The sequence below is a fragment of the Podarcis cretensis genome (assembly GCF_951804945.1).
Source record: "Podarcis cretensis genome assembly, chromosome: 10".
Classification (NCBI taxonomy): domain Eukaryota; kingdom Metazoa; phylum Chordata; class Lepidosauria; order Squamata; family Lacertidae; genus Podarcis; species Podarcis cretensis.
Window position 1 is genome coordinate 35,046,437 of NC_137179.1, and position 27,088 is coordinate 35,073,524.

Genomic DNA, 27,088 nt, shown 5'->3' on the forward strand with positions numbered 1-27,088 from the left:
GGAAGTTCCTCTTTCTCTGCAGTCATTGTGAAACAGGGAAGCAGACAACATGAGGATGGTGGTTTCACCTAAAGCTCCCCATAATCCTAACTGTATACACCTATGCAAGTCTACTTGGAAATAATACCCACAGAATTCAGTGGGTCTTACTCCTGGTTAGGCACTTAAGGGTGTAACTTAATATTATTGGGTGATGCTTATGGTCCAAGCCAGTCAAAGTAGGTACTTAAATCTTTGCACAGCCAGCGACAAATACCTAAGTGGCAAAATACTGGTGAAGATCCTCAAATAATGCTTCACATTACGCTGTACAGTACACTGAAGGCTATCCAATTAGATTTATAACATCACAAAGCAATGTCCTAGTAAAAATGTACAGAATTTCAGCTTGTTCAAGTATCCCCCAAAGTAAACAGATTTTGGCACAAGTCTAGTCAATTAAGTAAAAGAACACGGACTCTGAAGAAATCAGAAAGGCATGCAAAAACAGAAGCTGCCTGCAGAATTGTTGTCCTGCAACGGGCAATGGAACAATACCAGAGTCCTTAGGCTTCAGTCCTAAAACTTACTCAGGAGTCAATGTTATTGATTTCAATAACATTTGCACATTGAAGCTTCCATATAAAGCTTCCAAATATTGATTTCAATTAGACAAAATTTAAGACAAAATTATCCCTAAGAAAACTTTGGTCTAAGAATGCTATACAGTGGGTGTGTACAAGCAGCTAGATTCTGTGACCAGTGCTGTAATCCCAAGTAAGGATACCTGGGCGTTAGACCCACTGAATAAAAGTGGGGCACCGATGAAGACTTTTATAGGTGCTGGGTTAGAAACCCCCTGCCATAATAGACCAGCCTCCACTTACTTAACCTGGAGAGTAGGAGAACTGAAGAGTGGAAATAGTGCAACAAACTAAAATACTAGAATACAAAAATGGCAATTCATTATTTATAGTCACATTTCAAAGATTTTTCACTGAACTCAATGGGCCTTATATCTCAGTAAACATGTACTGAGTAGGTCTTTTTCACATGCACATTTTTTTAGACTATTAATTGCAGTTCCTCATTTAAAGAAAAGTACACACATCTATTAGGATTGTGCTTCTTCCAGAGAAGACATTTCCCCAATATTTACACCTTAATAGGTGCAACTGACAAACAACAGCTTTGTGAACCCTGGAAACTAAGTTAAAGTCTGTCAAAATAGTTACCAGTTTATAAATCTTAAAAACATTGTTTTGTTCTTCTAACTTGTCTTAAAGATACTGATATCAAATTAAGCTAACAGATCCTACACCCAGAGCCTATATATTCTTTCTAATACTTCAATTTCAGGAAATATATATATATTTATATCTGTAATTTGTGAAAAGAGGTGAGTGCATAAAAAGATGTAAGAAGTCAATCACCATTTTAATACTTCACCTGCAGTGCCGAAAGCCCTACAGCTGGCCTTGTGGGCTGGTTTTCAAATGTGCATTGATGTGTCAGTGAATAAGGTGCTGCTGATGCAGAGCACATGGTCAATTTAGTGGACTGCAGGGAATTACCAATAAACCTGCTGATCTGTAGAAATGACCTTCACTCTTCTAAGCCTGAGCACAGTTATCTTTCAAGTGCCATTGGCGATAAAGAGGTAACATCCCATCTTAAACTGAAAAGGACTGCACTTTGGAAAGTTTGCTCTCACCCAACCTGCCTCAGGCAGTTTGTTCGCATAATGAAATTTAAATGCAGACAGCTGAGCATGTAGATAGATTATTAAATAGCACCAATGAAATTCACAAATAACAGGCAGTGAAAGCACATGCATTTTCTGCCAGCAGTAGTTATTGCAAGGCAGGCACCCTTATCTTGACATTCTTATTCTGTTTGTCATTAACAATGAGACTTGCTTCAAGTTGATGTCCTGATTTTACTGCTAGCACATGCTCAGAATGTTCAGAATCTGATAACTTTTACCGAGATTCAAGAACACTTGCACATTCATGTGTTATGTAAGCGGGGCTGCACTGTCTGTACACACCACCAACACCTATGGGCTGGTTGCCTATAAAGGCGCATTTTCATGTATTCAGCAGGATGCACAGCCAAAGGGACACAGATCAATGTCAGGGGAGTTATGAGATGTTGCAGCCCTGCTCCCTCCTCATACCTTCCATGAATGCATGAGCACTTGTGTCTGAACAGGGCTTTAGACTCAATGCTGGGGGGGGGGGTGGCTCTCCAGTCTAAATTCCCAAGCTACCACTTTCCAGCACTAGGTTCCACAGGAAGACAAGTGGCTGTGGGGAGCGGAGGATGTGCACCGCAGAGCAGCCACCATCTTTATGTTGACAGACACCTGCTGGGACAAGTTAGCTGCTTACACGTGAGCTGCTGATAGCTCCTCCTTCTCTCACACATTCCAGAAGACCATTTTAAAAAAGTAAAATAAAATAGGTGTCATGGTGCACAATAGAGAAGAGCTCTGCACAGTTGCTTAGGCAACCTGCTGCTGCCTGCCAGCCCCCATGCTGCAATTCCCTAGTGGCATTGCAAAAACTCACATGCACTGAAACATTATGTGCCAAATTAGAGTCTTTAAAAAAAGCTATGTGGTTTTTTCAACCTCTCTCAGAGGAAGCTCATAATTAGTGGCCCAGATATGATTTGAGTAGAGGAGGATTCACACACAATAGAACACAGTGCTTCCACCCATAATCTTAAAATGATAGCCAATGCTCTATCTAAAGCTCTATAATAATAGTATTTGTCTCCAAAGCTCTCCCATATCCTCACATGAGACTTTCTCAATATATCCTCAAAAGGAATATTAACATCATTTTACCAGTTTCTATACAAGGTTTTGCTGTGTCCCTAGGCTTCAGTAGCAGCTTGGTTCCTGACCCAGAAAAATAAATTTACATGAAAGGAAATAGATGATAGTTCCATCTGAACAGGAGCACTCTATGGATCTTATTGTGGAAGAAGATCTACTACTGAGACAAGCCTACGAACTTCTTAATATGTGCTACCTGAGAACTTCAAGTCATCCAGGAAACACAGACATTAATTGTCCAAGGCTCCATTGCTCTCCCATAAATCTTTGCCTAGGTTTTCCACGGACATACCACGAGAAACTCAAGAGCACCCCGGGAGCGAATGGTCTGGACCAAAGTGTATTCCCTTTAAGCCCTTGTTTGTGTTCCGATGATAGATGGAGAGAGGGAATCATTGTCACCAAGATACAAAGATTCTGTTGAATTCTGGTAACTCTCTGGGAGAAGCTGTACATGGCCTCACAGAGGGGTAAGGAATCCTCAGGCCCAAATGCAGTCCTCCAAATGTCTCTATAGAGCGCCTGGACTAAAATTGTCTATTAAAAACTTCACTCTTGTGATCTATCACCACACCAGCTACTCACTTTGGGTTTTAGTAAAGCAAACAGTCTAATTTGTCAGCGCCTAAATGATATCAAGCGTCAGAACAACTTGGCCACAATAAGGAAATTTTGCCCATGGTATGACTATTTTTCACCTTCCCATTTCGACTCTCTGGCACCCTATCTGCATAACCTAGCAATTCTAAAATATAGACACGCTTTTACTCTCAAAAGATTGAATGTATTGCCCTCGGCTGTACTTGAGGAACAATTCCAACAGATTCCACACGAAAATGCATATGTCCCTGTGGAGATGGCAGTACCGAATCGGTGGCACATGCCCTTCTGGCTTGCACTCTTTATAAAGACTTGCGTAATGAGATTATCACCCTTCTTTTATTGTCCATTCCGCCCAACCACTGCCACAGTGTCCTTTCTCTTGGCAGATCAAGATGAGCAGGTGACAGAAAAGGTTGCAAGGTTTTTAGCTGGGGCAATCAGATTAAGATCCACTATTTGACTATTGATTCAAAACCCTAAAATGTATTTTATATAATTGACATTTTATTTCTATTCTTTGTATATTGTATTGTTGTTTTATTGCTATGGCCGATGGCTGACGCAAATAGATTTATTCATCAAGGTTATAGGCCTTCGTTCCGGGAAGAGATGAAAATGAGCAGCTTTGTCATTTTACTATTAAATGAACAAAGAAAATGTACAAGACTCTGTTGGGAGTGGAGGCATTGGCTCCAGCACAGCAGAATGAGAGAGTAAAGCTAATCAAAGCACACTGTGACAGCCTTGACCCAGACAACAGTATTTCTGGGGATACGTCAATTCCTTTGGCAGAGGCAGAGACATGACACTGGGATGCCTAATAGCAGTCTTTGTGCTGGTTCCCAACATTTGGCAAGATGTCTATGCATTTGTCAATACCTGTATGATTCAGGTGCTGCCATGTTACCACCAACGCTCAGAAGGTGATACAGAAAAAAATCCAGCATGAGAGCATTTGTACACAACTGGATTCTCATAGTCAGCCCATACAGACTCATATCTGGCGTACAAACAGGTCTAAAATTAGCTCAGGGCTTGACAACCTGATAATATGGGCTAGCTAATTAGGGATTCCTCGTGAATCACTGCAGGATGGAACAGAGACAGATGACACACCATTAGGTCCTCCAGATGGGCAAAGGTTGCATGCAACTAGGACAAGTTACTGGTGTGAGAATGTGGCCTCTGTTATGCTCCTTTCCATTTCCCTTAGCTTTCTCCTCTCAAACCCTGGCAGAAGCACTAATATTTTGCGTCAGCACTGGGAGTGGGAATCCCAATCTGCTCAGCGCTTACACGCAACAGTGGCACAGATTGAGAATGCTCCCTTCCTGATGATCAGGCTTGGAGAGATGGATTCTAATGCATTTTGCAGGTACTAGACCCATATTAAAATACTATAGCAGGAAAAAAAGGAGTACGGTCACCATTCAAACATTCTTCTAAAAGAAGGTCAGAGGTATGTGCCTGGATTGTTGCCCTGACTCCTTCCCATTTTCTTTTAAATAGGTTTTTAAAATATATTATTTAAAATAGCTTTAGGCTGCATTTCTGAAAAAATGGCCACTGAAAGCTGCTTACACTTAAAACAAAAGATAAAAAGAGTATACCGTTTAAAACTCTTATTTTTAAAGAAAAAAACATTTCAAGTTAGCAACACTTGACTTAATTTCTTTCTTGCTTTCAGTACCAGAGGTAAGATAAATGAGTCAGATCCGCACCAAGCTAATGAAATAATGATAACCTCTGTTCAGGCTTTACACTTTAGTTGATTTCCTGGCACAATGTGGCTCTAGTGCAATCCTAATGAAACCCACTTAGGTGATTTTTAGACCCTGGACTTAATAGTCTTACATGTGTGTGAGAGCAAGAAACCCCCTCTGTCATTCAGCCCTTCGATTAACAGAAAGAAACTTATTCTAAACACTTTCATCTCAGTTGTCAGCACATATTCTGCAAAAACAAAAAATTATTGAAACTAGAATTAACGCTGGACAATAGTGGATCGATAGATGTACACATAGACACACACCTATACTTACTGCGACTGTATTTTGATAATGTGACAATATTCCTATTAGCTAACAGCCTTTTTACTAAAGGTTTTCTCAGACTACAATACAGTACAGAATCTAACCACTTATGCTTTGTTTAATGATAATGACATTAGGATTTCAATTTGTTGTATATTTATATAACAAACTGAAATCCTAATGTTGTTGCAGTTGAATGAAATATCATTATGGTGAAATGCAGCAGTGGTTTATCTTGGAAAGAAAGAAGACAATACATCAATGCCATGTGTCTGTTCCAAAAGGAAACCGCAGCAAAATTATTTTTGAATCCGGTGTCATAGGAGTGCCAGTCCTGAAGATAATACTCCATAAGCACTGATGTCCCACAAGCTTGCTGCTTCAGCCTTAAAACATTTCCCATGCAATCCTATGCATGTTTACTTTGAAAGAAGTCCTACTGAGCTGAAGGGCTTTTTCCCCCCACTGAAAGCACTCAAGCAAAAATACATGAAAATATATAGTCCATTCCAGCTAATCTTCTGTTCTCACTTGATATTATTGATTTTTTATAATCCATCTTTCCAATGTGCTCAAAGTGACTTGTTCATAAAACAAAAAAAACAAAACATTAAGATGTTGATAAATCAAAGGATAAACTTAACATACTCCTTCTCTTTTTAATAGTATTTTATTAAAAAAAATACTGAGTGGACTGCCATAAGAAATGAGAGAACAAGAGGTGTGGTCACATTACTTGCAAGATATACAGAAACATAAATTTATGGCTGAAACCACCAGTGGCACAAGGAATACCAAGAATAAAAGGGTCTATATTACATCAAGAAAAAATTTCAACCAGTTTGGTGTCACTTATCCCAAATTTCTTGAGAGATGTGGAAGAGACAAATGTAAATTTTCTAATTTTCTTTTTTTTTTTTATGTGTTCAATAAAATCCCACCAAACTGAGACAACCTACTCAGAAGCATGCCTACTCAGAAGAAAGCCTCCTAAAGTAAAGATACAACGTCAGCCAGCAAACAAGGTCTAAAGCAGAACAAAATAGAATTGCATCCTTACTTTTCCTCTTAGTGGCTGACATAATGCTCCTTTCCTGTTGGCATCCATCATCTCAGACCTGCACACAGAGAGCTATTTCTACTCCTGGTGTGAGGGGAAGATTATCAAAGGAGCAGCAAGGATGAGAGAGTAGAAAGGAGACAGTCTAGGTGTGCCTCTCCTTTTTCTCTCCCTTTCCCTCCAAGTAAGTGTGCACAGAATTGCAGCTTTATATTATGGAAACGATGGGGAAGCTGTGGTTCTCCAGATATTGCTGGACTCTGACTTCCAGAAGTCAAGGAGCCACGTGTTCCCCATTCCCTTCTCAATGGAGCACCCATTCAATTATCTGTTCAGCACTGAATAATGCAAGGCAACCATAATGATGGATGGGCAACTTCTCCCTAATGAAGACCATATTCTGGCATTGTGCTGTACTGCTGGGGGAGGCAGCAATGTCAGCTTGCACTTTTACTGTAACTTCATATGCTTTGAGCAGCGAGCTCTTCCTGACAGATAAGGCCACTTGCCAAAAGGAAGAAGGAAGGGCAAGATCACCTTGGCCAGGTCAGTGACCAAGGTTGCAATCGTGATGCCAACTATCACATGTAAATTATCCTCAAAAGAAACAAGGCAACTATCGACTCTCCTGACATATTTGGAGGGGTGTGATGGTCCTGATGCAACTGCAAAAGCCATCCACTATGTCTCATTTATTTGAAAGTTATAAAGGTAAAGAGTAAAGGGACCCCTGACCATTAGGTCCATTCGTGGCCGACTCTGGGGTTACGGCGCTCATCTCGCTTTATTGGCCGAGGGACCCGGCGTACAGCTTCCGGGTCATGTGGCCAGCATCACTAAGCCGCTTCTGGCGAACCAGAGCAGCGCATGGAAACGCGGTTTACCTTCCCGCTGGAGCGGTACCTATTTATCTACTTGCACTTTGACGTGCTTTCGAACTGCTAGGTTGGCAGGAGCAGGGACTGAACAATGGGAGCTCACTCCGTCGCAGAGATTCGAACCGCTGACCTTCTGATCAGCAAGTCCTAGGTTCTGTGGTTTAACCCACAACGCCATATGAGATCAGAAATTGCCACCAAATATCCTGCCTTAGGACAGGATGTGAGTGGTGGCCTAGGATTCAGCCCAATCAAATCAACTTCCAGTTCTCCATGTTTCAGAGGACACTGACAAGAGGGATGGCAATGTATTTTCTGAAACTCTCAAGTTTCTCAATAAGAAGCAAATGATGTTCAAAGCTCTGATACCCTGAAGTGTATCCGCATTTTCAGAATGGTTAACTAATCACTTTTGAAACTAAGGCTGCAATCCTAAAATGAAACCCACTTTGAGTAAATCCCATTAAATTGATTGGGTTTACTTCTAAGTAAACATGGTTGCAAAACTGACAGATACTCATTCTGCTAGGTACTTTTATTTACATACATGTACAATATTTAGCTAGTTAATGTTCCTAAGCAGATCTCCGAGTAATTTGCAGATGTGTAGATACTAATAATAAGCCACGGTAAGTTTTGAAATGCTCAATGTTCTGACCCAAAATGTGTTTTTCCACTGAAGTAGATGATTCAATGCAATTCTTTTACTTTGACAAACAGAGATATTATCTGAGATGGAGTTAGTAGTGCATGATATCAGTTTGAAAATATGGCCTTTAATACAGACATTTAATTTGTTTTGTGGAAATAAAGGCAAAGAAAAGTTCCTTTTCTGATTGTCAACAAAGTGTAAACTTTAAAATTAACTCCTGACATTTCCACATGAGCCATTGCACCAAATGTCATTACCAGCTAATGCCACAAGTACTGTGCCAGTACAACAAGAGTGAGCAATCTGCTGCCCTTGGTTGAATGGCCAGATGCAAGGCAGAACAGGACTTCTGTACCTTTAAAAGTTGAGCAGGTGCCACACACAGGCTACACTCACTGAAGTTTCAACTGCCACGCAACTATTAAAGGTTCAGGATCGCTGTCTCTTTTTGCATCCCTTTACAAGCGATCAGGTCACACCTCTGGCAAGAGCAAGCTGTCCCTCCCCAGAGAGAAGGGATTGTCAGAAATGGAGAAAAGCATAATAGTATCCATTGTTTCTCTCCCCACCACCACCACCACCAAAAAAATATGGAATTTTATTGCAATGGGATGTAAAAGAGGTAATGATCCAATGGACTACGGATATCGGTAAACCGATTCGATTATCATCATGGGTGAAATTATGGATGGACAGTTGGAGATTTGCGGCTTGCGAGGCGATAAAGGAAAATGGGATAAAGATGTTTAACAGATGGTATTTAACACAAAATTGAACACAATGGCAGATGGTATTTAAGGAAAACATTCAAAATGTATAAAACAAAATCAAAAATGGGTCAGAGGGGAAAGCAAGTAGAGGGGGCACTCTTACAGGGCGTTTGGGCACCAAAGGAGGTTTCCTTTTGGGGATAATAAAATCCTTTCTTTACAGAAAGATTCAGCCTTGCTGGCATCCTCTAAATGTGGACAAGCAGAGGAAGGTTTCCTTTTTGGAATAATAAAATACCTTTTTTTACAGAAAGGTCATTGTTTTCCATGAGATTATAATCTTGAGCTGACCAAGGGTGTATTCACATTACGCCTTAGAGTGCAGGAAAGTTGTTTTCCTTCCCTGCTATGCAATGCATTTCACAGCTATTTTCTCCCTGGCTGATCATATCAACTTGGGTGGAATCTAGGTGGAATCTACACACATGTTAAAAACATTATGAAAATGTTGTGTTGGGTTTTTTAAATTGTTTTGAAAAATGCATTGAATTTGCTATAGCTCACAGTTGTCATCTAGTGTAACAATTGTATATTGCACTTTACAACACACTCAAAACATTTTATTTGCTGCTGTATAGCTGAGTCCGCAGCTGCTTCTTTTTGTTTATACACCAGTTGGGGTGTAGCTTAAAGGAATAGCTTAAAGACCTCAATAGGTTTAAAGCTGGTTTGAGAAACAATGCATCAAACTGTAGTGTCTTAAACAAATTACTGGGTACTACATATGCATCTTAAATAATGTTCTGTGAATAAGAATTAAAAACTCAGCACTGAGTGCACAAACACATTAAATGGGAATGTAAACACAGTCAAGGTCTGAGTTCCTGAACTCTGCTTATCTTTGGTGCCATCTCTATCCAAAAGACAGCTTAGTTTGGAAAAGCATCCAGAATGCTGTCATGTTTAAAGGACAAAAATGATTGTGTATGAAAGGTGATTTCCCTGCTTGGAATGATCCAAAAGAGGGTCATGTCCTCTGGGAATTGCAAGTAAGCAAGTTCTAGATAATCAGCCAGCCAACTTCTCCAAAGCCAGCTTACTCAGTTGATTTTATTTTGTAAATTTTGGGCTTGGTTCATAGAATACATTGCAATGGGTGAAGAAGCCATGCTACCAGATGAAGCAATTAATTAATTAGGGTGGTGGTAAACTAGACGGGGGGGGGGAGCATAATATAAAAGAGGAAAGATGGTTTAAAATTACCAGGAAAATATAGTTGGAGGAATTGTTATACTATTTCACCCATGTGTACATTTTAAAAAAGAAAACTAAAACTATGAACCCCTCATGTTGCTATTAAGGCATTAATAATTTCAAGATGGAACTTGTGAGTATCTGATCTTAGGTAATAGTTTTAGGCACTTTGGGACCAGCACTAGTACAAAGGAACAACCAATACCACTGAGAAGACTTTGGCTGTGTAATGCTCCTGTTTATTCTGCAATTATGTTCCCATCACAGGTTTAAAAATTTAGAAATGTCATAGGAAGACACCCACCCACCCTTCACACCCAGAGGTGCAAACAGACAGCACACAACTTGGAAACACATCAAACCACAAATGTGATTTGAAAAACAGCAGGGTGTGTGTGCAACTTTGCTGGGTTTTAACCATTAATGTGTACACAGCCTTTGAGTCAATCCTAACTCTAGTTCTGATGAAGCCTTTCCCTGCTAGGGGTGTATTTGATAGATGTACAACAGGGTAGGAAAGAATGTGGAGCAGAGGGGGTAGCCTGCTGTGCTCGCAACTGATTCAGAGGAGTTTTTTACAAATGGTTTTGGGATTCTTTATGCGAGGTGGAAAAAGAGATTAATGTCTCTGCCACTAGCAAACAAACCAGGCCACTACCTGTCTTTGCACTGCAGCAACGTTAAAGCAAGTCCTTTGGAATAGGCCCTTGGCCACAGATGCAAAAGTTAAGAAGCAGCCAAATTTAATTCTGCCTCTTTGTTCCATTAGTAAATGTACTGAGCCAAGTAAGAATACTGTAAATATCTGCCTTCGCAAGGACTCCATTGTTGTGTGAAGACCATATTCCTGGCAAAACTTTCTGAGAATGTGAAAATGCAAAAATGAAGCTGCACTGTCAGCACAAAATGGTCCATTTGTTTTAGATATTCATCAAATGAGGGTGAAAGAGGAGAGCAAAAAATATGGTTTGAAGCTCAACATAAAAAAAAAAAACGAAGATCATGGCCACTGGTCCCATCACCTCCTGGCAAATAGAAGGGGGGAAATAGAGGCAGTGAGAGATTTTACTTTCTTGGGCTCCATGATCACTACAGATGGTGACAGCAACCATGAAATGAAAAGACGCCTGCTTCTTGGGAGAAAAGCAATGACAAACCTAGACAGCATCTTAAAAAGTAGAGACATCACCTTGCCGACAAAGATTCGCATAGTAAAAGCCATGGTTTTCCCAGTAGTGATGTATGGAAGTGAGAGCTGGACCATAAAGAAGCCTGGTCGCCAAAGAATTGATGCTTTTGAATTATGGTGTTGGAGGAGACTCTTGAGAGTCCCATGGACTGCAAGAAGATCAAACCTCTCCATTCTTAAGGAAATCAGCCCTGAGTGCTCACTGGAAGGACAGATCCTGAAGCTCAGGCTCCAATACTTTGGCTACCTCATGAGAAGAGGACTCCCTGGAAAAGACCCTGATGTGGGGAAAGATGGAGTGCACAAGGAGAAGGGGACGACAGAGGACAAGATGGTTGGACAGTGTTCTCGAAGCTACCAGCATGAGTTTGACCAAACTGCGGGAGGCAGTGGAAGACAGGAGTGCCTGGCGTGCTCTGGTCCATGGGGTCACGAAGAGTCGAACACGACTAAACGACTAAATAAAAACAACAACAACAACAACAATTCATCAAATAACTATGGCTGACTTCTGTGATGTCAGAAGTCTTATGGGAGTCAAAGGAGCTGACGATTAGAGAGCTGGGTGGGAAAGGCCAAAGGGTGTGTGAAATCCTGCATTTCCTGGGTATAAAGACAAAGGGGGAGGGCAAGTGACCATTGCTGGAGAAGGCAAAGGACTCAGGGTAGCAGCTGACAAAAAGAGGGAAACTGGGGCGGATGCAATGCATACATGGAAACTGGTAATGAAGTATAGACTGGGGCAGCCACCAGTCCCAGTGAGAATGAGTGTATTTGTTGTATGTCCCTCAAGGTGCACAGGTAAACAGAAAACCCCAATAAACTGGTAAGTGATCAAGAATTGCAGTCTACAATCATCCCCCATTCTTTGCCTGATGACACACAAGTGTGATGACAAGCCAAGTGACATTTAATAGGCCTGATCAGAGCTGGCCCTCATACATAACAGAGATTAAAGGTGTGAGATAGAAGACTAGACACATCACAAAACTGAGTCACAGCTGTTAAACAGTCAGAGTATTCGGTTGGGAACCAGTCAGAGTATCCTGCTGGGAACCTAAAAATCTTATGTTCGCCCCCTATTACAGAACTTATTACAGAAACATTTTTTGAGTACGTTTGGTACAGCAAGTCAGTTCATAGGCATCATTTTAAGGGTACATCTATATAATTCCTACCTAGGCAACAGTTTGTGCTCCCATCACTTTAAATCCACCTATCTGATGAGAATGACCGCTCCCCGCTTAAAACGGGGGGCGCCCTTTGCGTGGACGCATGCAGCCCCTAGATCTGGAGCGGCCCCATCAGCATAGGCTTGGCTTTGCCTTCCCTCAGGTGGGATACCTGGAGGTCTCCGCCTACCTCAGTCAGTTGTCCAATCCCACCTGGGGGAAGTGTTGCCAAGGAGACCAGGCCAGGTAGGGGAGGGATTACCTGCCCACACAATAGAGGGAGGATCTTACCTGGGAATCCTCACTTGGCTCCAGAGCTTCTCCCACCCTACCCACCCTCAGTTAATGTCTTATTTTGCAGGTTAACTTTTCTTCACAGGTTTTGCAGGTTAATTTTTCTTCACAGGTATGCGGGCGCTGCTACGTTAAGGTCGCTGTTAAAGGGCCGGAAAGGAATTTCCCTGCATTGGTAGGTTTCGCCTTTCCCGTAGCAAAACGTCACAATTTTGGCGGTATCAGGCCTTGGGCGGAATCCTTTAGTCCATCTTCCTCTTTGCGGCGGCGATACCAGGGTTCCCCGTTAAAGGGGTTTTTGAAGGGAGGCTTTGGCCGTACGCCGAAAGGTCGTATTGCTCTCCCCTGCGGCGGCGTAATGGGGGCGGCTATCTCTGCTTGAACATATGTTCTCCAGAGCCGGCCCATCCCCCCCCACACACACTGGATAACCCTGATGCTCCCTAGGTCCCCGGCTGGGGACTGGGGAGGGAGAACGCCCAATGCCTGAGCCAAGGTCTATCCACATTTGAAATTTAATAAAGTTGTGGCCAATTTAATCCCATAGCACGTTGTCTTGAGTTGTTATTCCACATGACGGGGGGACCGCGCGGGATCTGGGGACTCCACCTGTCCACGCAATAAAAATGTGCAATTAAGTTGTCTGTATTTGTCTGTATTGGTTTTATTCTTGAAGATGGAACATTTGTAATATATTTATTGCACTAATATCTCATCTTTTTCTCCAAGGAGCTCAAGATGAAGTACATGGTCTCCTCCCAATTTAATCTCTATAACAACCTTGTGAAGTAGGTAGGCTGAGAGGAAGTACTAGCCCTGTAAGGTTCATGGTTGAGTGGAGATTTGAATCCTAGTCTTCCAGGTCCTAGTCCAACACTCTAACCACAACACCAGACACTTAGAAAGCCTGTGCATGTCTACTCAGAAGCAAAGCCCACTGAGTTCAATGGGATTTACTCACATATACGTGTTTATGGACAGGATTGTAGTGTTAACAATGACATTTATATAATATTTACTCAAAATTAAGTTCTACCATGATCAATTGGGCTTAATCCATCGTAAATGCATTTACAATTGGAGCCTTCATCTAGAACACTTCATTACTTCTTCCATTACATCTGTAGGTTGAAGTGAGAAATGTTTTAGTTACATCTTCTTTGAAGCACTAAGGGAACTATAAAAAAAATTAGTGCCAAGATTACAGAAAATATGAACCACTGATATTTAAATTAACATTGTTATTATTATTATTATTATTATTACAATTAATTTATTAAACTTCTTCTAATCCACTGTCTCATGGCAATTTACACATAAATAAAAAGTTAAAAAGACAAAACTTTGACAATTGTACCCAAAACATATTTTCCTCCATGTATGGAAAACAGACAAATTCCATAGTAGTAGCCATGCCTGTAGCAACAAAAACAAATAGCAAAGGACTAACTCTTTTACTATGGTATACACTTTATGGACTAGAGTACCTGTCAAATGGAATTTACCCCATGAAAGGATATGACCTGGTAAATTTGTTACAAGACCCTTTGTGCTTTAAATGTGAAAATGGTCCATTTTCCCCCACACAAAGCTTTTTCAGTTTAGTCATTCGAACCCTACTACCTACAGATTTAAGATGTTGCTGAATGATAATTATGACTAATCAGACTTATTTTGAGGATGTATTTTTTAATATTTAATAAGTTTAACGAGTGAAATTGCACCTAGTTCTTTCTCTGAAGGTTATGCAAGCAGAACCTAGAGAGGCTCACTTCCAAGTAAACCTGCATCTAATTGCATTGCACGTCTCTAAACTTCAATACAGTTCAAAATCTCAAAACTAGGCACCCTTTCTATGAACTTGATTTGACTTGTATCCATACATAAGTGTTTCAGATCCAGATATATTTAATTTGAGGGCTGAATTGTCAACCTAGGTAACAATGTCAAAAGGTTAGTCATGTACACAGGAAATGGATACAGGTAAAATCTGAGCCAAAATAAAGTGGAAGCAGAATACTGGATGTAGTATGTGCAACTTGCAGTGGTAGGACAAAAATAAGCTATATAAAACTCTTTTAAATGAAACAGTCCTGTGGTCATTCAGCCACACTGAGCGTGTGTGTACATTGCCATGACCTAATCAGTCAAGTTCGTGTTGTTGGCTCACTGAATGAAGAACAGAATGGATTTTTTTTAATGTTCTTTCTGCAGTTGTTTTCTATGCAGGATTCAGACACACTGCAAATAAATTAACATGACACCATGCTGTGAGAAAAAGAAATACTCTACATGCAGCCAGAGCCAAAACCTACAGTGGTCCTTCTGAAGCTATCTGTCAATTAAAAGCACTGATACTCATGAATAGTTAAATGATGCTGCTAAAATAACACTCGCCGCTTTTTTGCTCTGGCTTTTAGATTTAATGCACACTGATCTTTCTGTGAGAACTTGCTGCAGGGCTGGTGTCAGTGGTCAGTTGGCATGGCTGGGCCCCCGAACTGGCAGAGTGCATTTACTGCTATTGCCTAGTAGATAATAGAGCCTGCAACACTGTGACTGAATGCTGACCTTTTGTTTAAACTTGTTCATACTTGGGCATGTACAGAAGGCTACGAAACTACAGCAAAGCTGTGCATTGGGCTCAACAGCTCCTAGTGGTGCAAAGGGACAGTGGTGCACCTAGTGGTGCAAAGAGACACTGGATGTCTCATTTCCCATGCCGAGCCTCACTTTGTGAGGGCGCTCATGCCAGAGCCCATGGAGGTGGAGGTGGGGGAGCTGCTGCTTGTGCAGGCCAGGCCAACCACGCTGGGCCCAGAAGCCATGCCTCCTCTGCCCGCTGGAGGAGGAAAAGAAGCTGATGAGGACGAGGACGGGCAAGAGGAGGAGCTGGAGGTGCTGGTGTAGCGCTCACAGAGGGAACTGCTGCCAGTAATGGAGACAGGGGCTGGGAAACCCGAGCTGGCTCACACAGGAGCACAGCACTTAAAGATACACATCTCAATTTTAATCAGTGGAATGCTGAAGGATGTGACATCATGAAAGGCCACACAAAGGACTAGAGCAAGGAAATCTGTGACAATTGTCTCCCCCTGGTCTACCAGTGGGATCCTCTACTGCAGTGGTGTCCAAACTGTTTTCAAAGAGGGCCAGATTTGATGAAGTGAAGGGCTGTGAGGGCCTGTTGACCTTTTCTTAAGGACTGAAGTTATTGAGCTTTTTTTAGGACTGAGGTTGTGGAGGTTTTTTTTGGGATTTTACCCCAGGAAATAAACTGCCACAGGGGCCGGATTAAACCAACCAGCGGTCCAGATTAGGCCCCCGAAACTGACTTTGGACATGCCTGCTCTACTGGATCTCAGCCCTATCCGTGAACAGGTTGAGCTCTTTTGCTCATGGAACCATAGCTAGGATCCAAGCCACTTATCTTATGTCATCTGCTCTAGGAAACAACTAAGACAACCAACGAGGCTCATGGCACCTTGAGAACTGGCTTTTGTGGCTTCAAACCCTCCTCCTCGGAATGCATTTAGTATAAGGCAGGACATAAATGCATGAAATAAAACAAACAAACAAAGGGGAAAGTTGTAAGGTGGGAGTTGTGTGGCAATGAGATGCAAAAATTGCCGACAGTGATAATTAGAGCTGAAATATATATTCAGAAGGCACATCTTTAACCTTTCCAAGTTAGTGATAATTACGAAGTTTATTGTATTAACACCTGTCATGATGCAGGTGATAGAAACCAGAGAGAACTGAAAGGAAGTTAAGTGGAATTCCCTACCAGTGAAATTCCGATTAGGGGCAACAGGCAGCATTTGTCTCCTAAACTGTGTACCAGAAAGCAACTTATTTACTTTATTCCCTAGAAGCTCAATGGGAACCACCAATAACCACACTTGCTCATAACTGCATTGCCCTGATGCCTCATGTGACTTACCTGTCCTGGGCTGCCTTTCTTGGTAATGCTAGAATGTGACAGAGGGACCCCAGGAACTGGCTGTTATAATGCTAGCAAGCTATTCCTTGTTTATGCATGTATTGATCCTATTTTAATTGAACCCTAGTCAACTGTAGCCTGGTCGTAAGGATAGAACTTGTCAAATAAACTATTGTTCATCAACCAATGATTAAATTAATACACAATTTTTGTCCTATGTATCTAGCATATAATAGCCTTCAGAACATCCCATGCTCAAAATAACTTTCTAAGAAAGGTTCTGGGTAAAATAGCCTGCACAAATGTAATTTCCATATATTCAGAGCTGCTAGCTAATTTAATACAGCATGTGCTACATATGAACAGTGGTGTGAACTGGGTCTGAAAAAGCATCCTAGTTACCTGCTATAATTTTGAGGTGTCATTTTGATGGAATGCATTGAGATTCCTCTGGGCTTCAGTAACCCAATGTAAAGTTTAGTGATACAATGCAATTGCATCAATGCTATATTATTAGTTCAGTGAGTCTGAAACAAATCTTGAGAGTTTTAGAAGCATCACATATTTACGTCGCTGTGCAGCATCAAACACTTCAGTAGTGATGACTAAAGAGGGATTTTTGCAACACACAACATGTTTACAGTGCAAAAAAGAATTATCTACTGTGCAAGTACTTTAATAAAGAAATACGTCATAAATTGCAAACCTACGCTATAACCAGAAAACACTGAGTTGAAGAGTCAAGGAACCTACTAGTTAAGTCTTAGCAACCCTGTGCAGCAAGCTTCAAAGGTTCTCAGATCTGCAGTGTAGGGAGAAAACTTAGATGCCTAAAGTTTAGACCAGCTTTTCCCAACCTGGTGCCCTCCTGATGTTTTGAACTGCAACTCATATCAGCTCCAGCCAGCATGTTTGTGCTGGCTGAGCTGCAGTCCCAAAACATTTGGAGGACACCAGACTGGGGGAAGCTGGTTTGGGCTTAAACCCCAACAGTTCCTCCTGCATTGTTTGAACTGGTTCACTCGCTCAGTCATTTGGAACAATTTTCTCTGCAGTAATCTTTCTGCAGTGCATCGGCTCCCTTTGTATTTAGGCGTGTGTGCGTTCTCATGTAGGAAGGATGGAATTGAATGGCTTTTTGTCCCTTTTTGCTCTCTATTGCTGTTAACACAGGGCAGTCTCATGCAATTCCGCTGGGAACACAAAGTAAGTCAAGTAGTGTGTCCTGAGTTATAAGAAACCTGGTTTGTCCTGGTCTGAGGAAGCCCCCACCTTTGTTTTGAAGAAGCATCTCACCTCACTGCACTTTTTCCTACTCAGATGTTGACATCACCACTGTAGCTCAGATCCTCCAGCACCGCTCCAACAGAACACTATTTCCACTATGCCAAAGTTATAGTTGGTCACAAGTGCCCATGTCTGCGCACCAGATTTGCTGTCACACTAAATGTGAAGAACTTTGCAGTGTTACTGCTTCTTTTTTCTTAAAAACAAACAAACCCAAAACCCATTAATGGTAATCTTGGTATTTTCTCACTATTGCAGGCATGCCCATAATTATCAGAAAAATAATATAGCTCCTTCCTGTACTACTTCCTGTACTACTTACATCACAGGTAAAATCACTAATTGAGATTTTCTTATTAGCAGTCCAATCTGCACTCTAGTTAAGCCAGAAAGTCCATCTTGTCCCATCAGTTTCCAAGGGATTAAATTGCTTGAATCAATATTACAGGTCCAAGGGAGCGTGTTATAAAAATCACATATTTATTAAAAATATGTAGCTTAAAATGACACTCCATCTCTGTTCTGATCTTGGGGAGGAAACAAAGGACACCAACAGCACACTCCTATGCATGTCTACTCATATGTAAGCACAATTTAGTTCAATAGGCTTACTCAAAGGAAAATGTTTATAGGATTGTAGCCTGGGGCAGGTAAAAGAAATGCTCTGGCTCTTATCCAAGGTGAAGTCAGGGAGCATTAAGGAAGAACAGAAGGTTATACACCAACTAATGTGTTTATGGACACTTGCTCTTCACAAGACGTGACTAGTGCTGTCAAAGCTGGTCACCCTGATCACCTAGGCAGTGTATTGCACAACATGACCCTGAGCTGCCCCCCAGCAGCCATTTATGCTGGTGGCAAACCTGATCTATGCTAGGGAATCTGTCTCTTCTTGTATTAAACCACATGGGTTCCTCTCCTTGTACAGGTCACCTCATTTCAAATTTTTATGTAGGTTTGGGGCTTGAGGTTATTATTACAGTGAAATAATGATCCAAGGGAATCATTTAAGCTGGGCATCATATGTATTCATAAAAGTCATATTGGAAAACATATTGTGCAGGATGAGCTCACAGTAACTAATCTGCAGTACAAGCATTCTTCCCTTTAGAAAGGTAAGTTGGAAAGACTTCCTAAGGGGACTGCTGTATTCCATTATATACTATATATGTGCTATGTTATCAACAGACAGCAGGCATATTCAAATCAAATTTTTGTTAACACAGGACAAAGTACGGCCCAAACAATTAGAATTTCTGTTTGAAAATACGTGCACTTTTCCTTCTCCTTGAAGTGTTGTAAAACACTTAAGTTTTGAGGCTTCTCAGGACAAGGGAGTAGAGGTGTCTGAGTCCTGCTCACTAAAGTTATCTCTCCCCCCCCCCCACCTCCCTCCTCCAGAAGCAGTGCAGGTTGGCTTTCCTCAGCACAAAGGAGAGCTCATTTTAATGCCCAATTAATCTTCTCAGATATTTGCACTTAGAAAGCTGGTGCCTCAAGAGGCCCTCCTGAAAAGAGATGATAAAATGCTGGTAGGAAAGACATGAGCTCCCACCCCTTCTGAAAGCCCAGGGATGGCTTTTCCCTCCCTCCCTCTCCTGTAAAGCATGAAGCTTATTTTTGTGGTGCGGCAGACCTATGTCTTTCCCCAAGTCCCCCTTTCCCACTTCTTCAGGATTCCTTCACACTGCTGTAAGCTGTCAGCCAGCAGCATGCTTGCTCCTTCTTTCAAGGACAAAAGGGGATTTCAAGCGAGGGACGTTGAGGCAGGGGAGCCCGACCAAAGAGCAACTTGCATTTACTTCATAAAACACATGCCAGTGCAGGAGGAGGGTAGAGAAAATGAGACAGTAAATGAAGGTCAAGAGGCTTAGCTGTGATCCACTGGGGTGGGGGGGGGGGAGAGAGAGCAGGGATGGAAGAGAGCTAGCGAGCACTGCAGCAAACATAGTCTGTGCACATGCCGGTACTCACCATAAAAATAGAAAGAACTGAAGAGAACCACTTTAGTAGGGGGCCCTTCCGAAACACCTTTCTCAAGAGCAAAGATCCGCCGGTCCAGCAAAAGGCAAGGCAGAGGATGCTGAATTTACACACAGCAGCAGCAGGAGCAACAACAACAACAGGCAAGTCTTTTCACAGCCTGTGAAACCTGTAAGCAGTTTGCGTGCTGGCACAAAACCTGGGGCAGGGAAGAAGTCTGACTCTGCTGTAGCACTGCAGCTAAAACAGACCGTTGTTTTTCCCCTCTGTGTCTCCCTCCCTCACACACACAGAGAGAGACTCAAGCTACGCGATGTGGATTTCCCCCACCCCCTTGCTGTCTTCATATGCTCACAATTACTTGCTATTTGGAGATATGATGTGGAGGGGGGTGGGGGAGGAGTTGAGGAGTGGTTGGGGGGGGGGAGAGAACGGAGCCACAGAGCAGCTGAGCCAGCATCAGTATTCTTAATCAGCCCTTGCCAGCAGCCAATCAGGTGGCACTTGAGCGGTGCCAGCATGACAGTTCGCCAGAGCTCTGACAGCACAGGGCTGAGGCAAGCAACACATTTCCACCACCGCTCGCCCAGCCAAGAACACTCCTAGGGCAATCTGTGTCTTTTGATCCTGCGGACAAATGAGCTGTCCACAGGAACTGTGGATGCTGGACAAGGAGCAGAGAGCTGTAAAAACCAGTGCCCCAAAGATGTTTCGTCACTCACTGCCACTACTACTTCTCCACCACCTCCGCAGTCGCACCAAAGCATGATGCTCGCGCATGCCAAAGAGTCGGGGTGCAATCCTGGGCAACAGGGGTGCAAGTCCCGCTGAACTCAACCCTTCTTGTTTCTGAGTAGGTGTGCAAAGAATTGCACGGCTTCCCACCATCAGCTGAAAGTTAATTTTCTTCCATGGTGTACACACAACCTCCATATATTATTCATCATTTAAAGCATTAGTATCTTTATGCCACAGAAAGGGCAACATCTGACAGGATGAAAAGTTCAGGGGAACTGCCCTTGTTAATTAACCACAAGGAAAATAAATACAGTTCTCACGCCATGAAGGAGTCTAGATTTCTGCAATGGACATACAAAGTTTTGCCGTCAACCACACCCAAATCTGGCCTCAGAATAAACTGTGTCCCTCAATATTAACGCAAATAAATATATTTACGCATTCTCTCATTTTAATCCACTTAGGAAAAACTTGTTTCATTTTTGGTTTTCTGCTATGAAGTGTGTGGATTACAATGAGAACATGGGGGCAGTAAATATAATAATAACAACTTAAAAAGGAAACAATGTGCTGTCCTTTCATGGCATGCAAAACCAGCTGCCTGAAACAGCTATCCCACTCTGCTAACAGTAGGGCTGGCTCTCCAAGAAAAACACAAAGATTCTTTTTCCAGACCATGGGTGGGATGGGACACTACATAGGCAGGGTTTTTTGTTTTTTTAAAATCCCATGGCATTTCTTGCCTTATACTTTGAATCTGCTACTGTGATTAGAATCTTGCTTCTCTAGATGATAGTCTCAAACTCCACAACGTTTTTTACAACATCTTCACATCGTTGTCATAGCTGCTATGTTATATACATATCTAAATCAAAGCCTTTAAAACAAATGCCGGCATAAATAGCCAAGGCTAAAACTAAAATAGATTTCATTTGTCACATGAAGCTTATTGCTGCAGGTGCAATTCCTAAAATGGTGGTTCATCAACCTCAAAGACTTACATGATGAATAATGAATTTGCAATCAGTGCTCCACAATTTACCAAATATATATTTCAGTAAGAAAACCCAAAATCATTGTCAGATGATCAGAATTTATATTGACACTCTTTATGAACAAATGTGAGGATGGGTGGGGGGAGGGTGAGAAAAGGTTTACGTGAATCACACACAGAAAAAGCTAATTCGGTTTGCATTCCGCAAAGAAAGACACATATTTCAAGCTGCTGTTAGAAATCAGCTCAACTGCCCTGTGCTGGAGAGCTGGTCTTCAAGGAGCATTGTTAGGGAGTGGCCCTGGGTCTTTTGCAATGAACACCTGATCTTCTACCACTTCCCTTTATTATTTTTTAATATTAAAGGGTGGCTTTGCATACTTCAAAGTACAGCACCAATGAGACCTCAGCCACCCACCAACTTAATTTGCTCAGAGGCTTGCATTTGCATCTCTACGTATAAACTGCAAATTTTATGCTAATTCATATCATGGGCCTATGCCCTGAGACTTTTAAACACCCAGCAAAATCCCTGCTGGCCTCTATTAAAAGGTAAAGCTACTTGTGAGAATAGCTCTGCGAGGTTATACTTTTATGAGGTTTCAGCTTCCTAGATAATATAACAACTTAATTTACCTTAGTTGAAGTACTAACTTGTATGCTGCTATGCCAGACACTCTGCTGTGTCTGCTGATTTTGAGTTTTGATACAGATTTAAGTTACTATTTTAACTATTGTTTTAATACAATGGTGGCATTTGTGTGATTTCTGGGGACACCCTGAGTTTCTGTTGGAAGAAAGGCATGATAGAAAAGCAATCATTATTTTAATCATCTCCTCTTAAGACACCTATTAAATATTATTCCTGACACATCAGAGTCCCTGTGGATGCAGTTTTCTCCATAATTCACTATGACATTTAAAACCACTATGTATACACACAGAGTTTGCATTCAGCATGGCATCCATCCAGGTCATAGATTGCTGGCATGTATAAAGGTTAGGAAGACCATACAGATTGCAAAGACTTTAAACATGGTGCTAAGCCATGTGAAAGCTTCACACCCAACATCTTATTAATAGCTGCTGTCTGTGTCAGATAAATAGACAGAATATTAAGGTACTTTGTGCCCTCTCACACACTTAAATTGTCTGTTTCTTTTATTGGTATTCTTTGCTACTAGAATTCGTTCCCAGATTTGTCAGGAATAAGTCTCATTGGATCAGATCCAAACTTAGTTATGCTTAGAGTCAATTCACTGGACTCAGTGAGATATAGGTAAAGGGACCCCTGACCATTAGGTCCAGTTGTGACCGACTCTGGGGTTGCGGCGCTCATCTCGCTTTACTGGCCAAGGGAGCCAGTGTACAGCTTCTGGGTCATGTGGCCAGCATGACTAAGCCGCTTCTGGTGAACCAGAGCAGCGCACGGAAACACGGTTTACCTTCCCGCAGGAGCGGTACCTATTTATCTACTTGCACTTTGACGTGCTTTCAAACTGCTAGGTTGGCAGGAGCAAGGACCGAACAATGGGAGCTCACTCCGTCGCAGGGATTCGAACCGCCGACCTTCTGATCGGCAAGTCCTAGGCTCTGTGGTTTAACCCACAGCGCCACCTGTGTGAGATATAAGTGAGATATAAGTGAGACCTAAATTCCATTGATTTCAGTGGGTCTATTGTAAGCATGACATCCAGATTTCCTTTGGTGCCATGTTTCTAGGGACAGGTCTGCACTTTAGAGCTCTATGTAAATTTGATAGACTTCAATGTGCCACAGTACTGTTAAGTTGTATCCTCAACACCTAAACTATAGGTATACATGCTCATTCAGAGGGAAGAACAAAATAACACATTGTCAATATTTTTGTTGTTTGGAAGGAAACAGCGTCACATAACTATATTTAGCAAAGTCAGAAAATTACTCGGTGAGCAGATTACAAAAGACATGCAGCTTGTTTGTAGAGCCAATTAAGCCAGCTGGCCTTGAAGGTTCAGCTTCTTATCTTGCAGTTCTTCTGTTCTCCAACTTCCTTTGCTATTGCAAGTCAAGCCCTACTATCAGAGGCAAAAAAAAACACCCCAAAGCAATGAAAGCAAAACCAGCCTGGAACATATAGCATAACAACAATGGGATGAAGAAGGTCCATAGGATTATTAAAATATATTGCTGATATCTAAATAAACACTGACAGATAAAATTTATCAGGAGGAGCAGGAGGAGGAGGAGAAAGAATATGGTTTTTAGTTTATTGGATGATAGGACAGCTGCAGACATAATTTAGCAATATTTCATCTGTTCATTATTCTGATAAAATAGTGTAACTCATTAAATAAGTAATCAGAATCACTACCATCCCATCATTTTTAGAGGAGAAAGGTCTAATTACGTATACAGTTGACTATCTGCTTCAGATACAAGATTATTCAATTACCAGGGATTGAGGACACAGCATGGCGACCGGGTGGCTATCTTAATAATCCAACTTGGGTTTTCCTTTCCAAAAATGGCATGTGAATCCCAGGGTAAATCAGTGAGAAGTCAACTTGAATTAAGGTAATAAATAACAACAACAACAACAACAACAACAACAATAGCAGCTTTTTCAGAAAAAAGACCACAAATCTTCTTATAAACAGCCTGATCAGAAATTCAGATACAGAACAGACTCACATATTACAAATGAGTCTATCTGTTGTTCCTAGATGGACTCATGTTTCTATATTTCTGGATTAAAGTTGTTTTATAATTTCATAGATGTTCTGACTGTTGATTGCTTCAGGATGTTTCATGGGAAGTAGTTCATAAATGAAATAAATAAATAAGTCACCACTACAGTTTTAGGGATGCCTTGAGGCATTTGATCTTTGCCAATACCCTATGAACCAACCAACCTGATCTACCCCCTCCCAGACTGATGTGTGGTTCAGGGCATAATTCATAGCATGTATTTTTAAAGGAAATCCCTACAGGGAATTTGATTGCACAGAAAATTTCCATGATATATCCCAGAAGAATTGCAGCTGGCATGGAATCCATGTAGCATACTGTACTAGACTTCTCAATGAAGAATAGAAAACAGCCCTCCATCTAGATCTCAGAATCATGGAACTGAAGGGACCACAAGGGTCCTTTAGTCCAGCCCCCTACAATGCAGGAATCTTTTGCCCAGTGTGGGGCTCAAACCCACAACCCTGAGATAATGTGTCTCATAAAGTCCTGTGTGCAGACCAGCTTTGTGTGCACCTAATTTTGTATAGGTTTCTATTCATTCTTCGAAATTGTCTATTGATCTATTACTCTTGACAGCACCTTCTAATCCACAGGCCATTTAAGGCTCTTTGGTTCACTCTGCTTGAAAGCTTGCCTGTAGCAAGCTGCTTGGAATGATGCTGATCACCCCAGTATTTTTTTCACTGAAAGAGATCCTGGCATACAGCTTTTTAGTAGCCTAATAATGTTACTAGCCATAACCATTCTAGGCCTGCCATACCAGAAAAGAGAAGGTATGTGTCATACACTTGCTCCGTAATATTACTGTTGCTGCAATAACTAATGCTATAACACTAGCCATAAAGATGGCTGCCAAGCACTTACTGCATAATACTTGTCACAAAATGCCATAAACAACCTTTGTGAAACAGTTTGAAAAATTCAAAAGGTAGGTTGTATGTGTACAAATATGTTTGTATTTTTCTCGTCCTTTGGATCGGCCCTGATCACGGAACTGAGGTCTGAAAGAGACCTGAAAGCCACAAACCAACCAGACATCTAGTCGACCCAGAGTATTCTGACCACTTTGGTATTCACCAAATACCAAATACACCATACAGCATTAAGATAAAACTGGGTTCAAAGTGAGTTCAGCCTTATGAAGTATCCATTTTAACTAACAATGGCTAGCGGTCAGAGATGCTGGACATTGTAGTCCAGTGACATTTCAGTCACAGTTTCCCTATCCTTCCTTTAGTGTCAAACTACATGACTGATACCTCCTGATTTGTTTTTAAAGCTTTAAGATGAGAGAGAGAGAACTTGCTCGGGGAAGCAGTATAGCTGGAGGAGATATTTAACCATTTCCTGTGTTTTTTTCAGAATCAAAATTGTACCCTCCTACTAGTGGCGCTGTGGGTTAAACCACAGAGCCTAGGACTTGCCGATCAGAAGGCCGGCGGTTCGAATCCCTGCGACGGGGTGAACTCCCGTTGCTCAGTCCCAGCTCCTGCCAACCTAGCAGTTCAAAAGCACGTCAAAGTGCAAGTAGATAAATAGGTACCGCTCCGGTGGGAAGGTAAACGCTGTTTCCATGCGCTGCTCTGGTCCACCAGAACATAGCTGCCAAGTGTCCCTTATTTGACGGGACAGTCCCTTATTCCAGTGCTATGTCCCGCTGCTGTCCCTTATTGATGGATGTCCCTTAAATGATGTCCCTTAAATTTCAGAGGAAGCAGCTCCTCTCCCTCCCAGGGAGGAGGGAGGCTCCAACTGTGTTGCTTAGCTGTGTTGCTAACCCAATAAGAAGTCTAAGAATGACTGGGGGGTGGAGCTTGCATGCCTTGTGTGTTAATGCAAGCTGAGGGTTTTTTTGAATGCTGGACGCCATTTTGTTGCACGTGCTGCTGCAAACTTTGCAGTGCAAAGCCGGGCCGGGGAGCCATCTTAAGTTGAGGCTGCATAGGCCTTGTGGTGCATGTGATTCAGATTCTATTCAGTTGAACCTCCTGTTACAAAGTTGGTTGGACAGTGTTCTCGAAGCTACCCAGCATGAGTTTGACCAGACTGCAGGAGGACAGGAAGACTGGAGTGCCTGGAACAGGTGAGGCTGCAGGTCCCTTATTTTGGCGGCTGGTCCCTTATTTTCAAGGCTGCTGGTCCCTTATTTTCAAATCTGTAAGTTGACAGCTATGCACCAGAAGCGGCTTAGTCATGCTGGCCACATGACCCAGAAGCTGTACGCCAGCTCCCTCGGCCAGTAAAGCGAGATGAGCGCCACAACCCCAGAGTCGGTCACTACTGGACCTAATGGTCAGGGGTCCTTTTACCTTTACCTTACTAAAACTGCTAGTAGCATTTCCAGAGTGAAGCTAATAGTGGCTTTGGAGACAGGGCTTCAGTTTGGGACCCTCATTAAGCCCCCACCTTCCAAGCCCTGTTGCCCCACCCCATTGCTCTGTTGGCTCTTTTTTAAAAAGCGTACATCAGGAGATGCAATCAAAAACCTGCCATGCCGCATGTAGGTTTATTTCTTAATTAACAGTCATTAATTATGCCTACTTTCACCAAGAAGCACTTCCATGTTACAAGAAGTACTGAAGAATACACTGCTGAGCCACACTTCCACTTTTACCACTTTGAACTGGGAGAACCAGATTTACATTTTGACAAGAAAACTGCATTTGCTTGAAAATGATCTTCGGTGATACAAACTGAAATAAGGTACAGACTGCACCAGTTTTACGTGTTCAGTTTAATGA

The 27,088-nt window shown here is 42.0% G+C and overlaps 1 protein-coding gene across 2 annotated transcripts in view; it reads right to left on the bottom strand.

The window, feature by feature from the left end:
* ANO4 (anoctamin 4) overlaps positions 1 to 27,088 on the bottom strand; it is a 167,766-nt gene that overhangs the window by 118,172 nt on the left and 22,506 nt on the right. The window contains exon 1 of one of the 2 annotated variants that reach the window (XM_079991895.1): positions 19,874 to 20,237. The exons of the other annotated variant lie outside the window; for it this stretch is intronic. The gene's annotated coding sequence lies outside the window, so the exon portion shown is untranslated. Of the gene's footprint in view, positions 1 to 19,873; positions 20,238 to 27,088 lie in introns of those variants that run through there. 2 annotated transcript variants of the gene reach the window in all.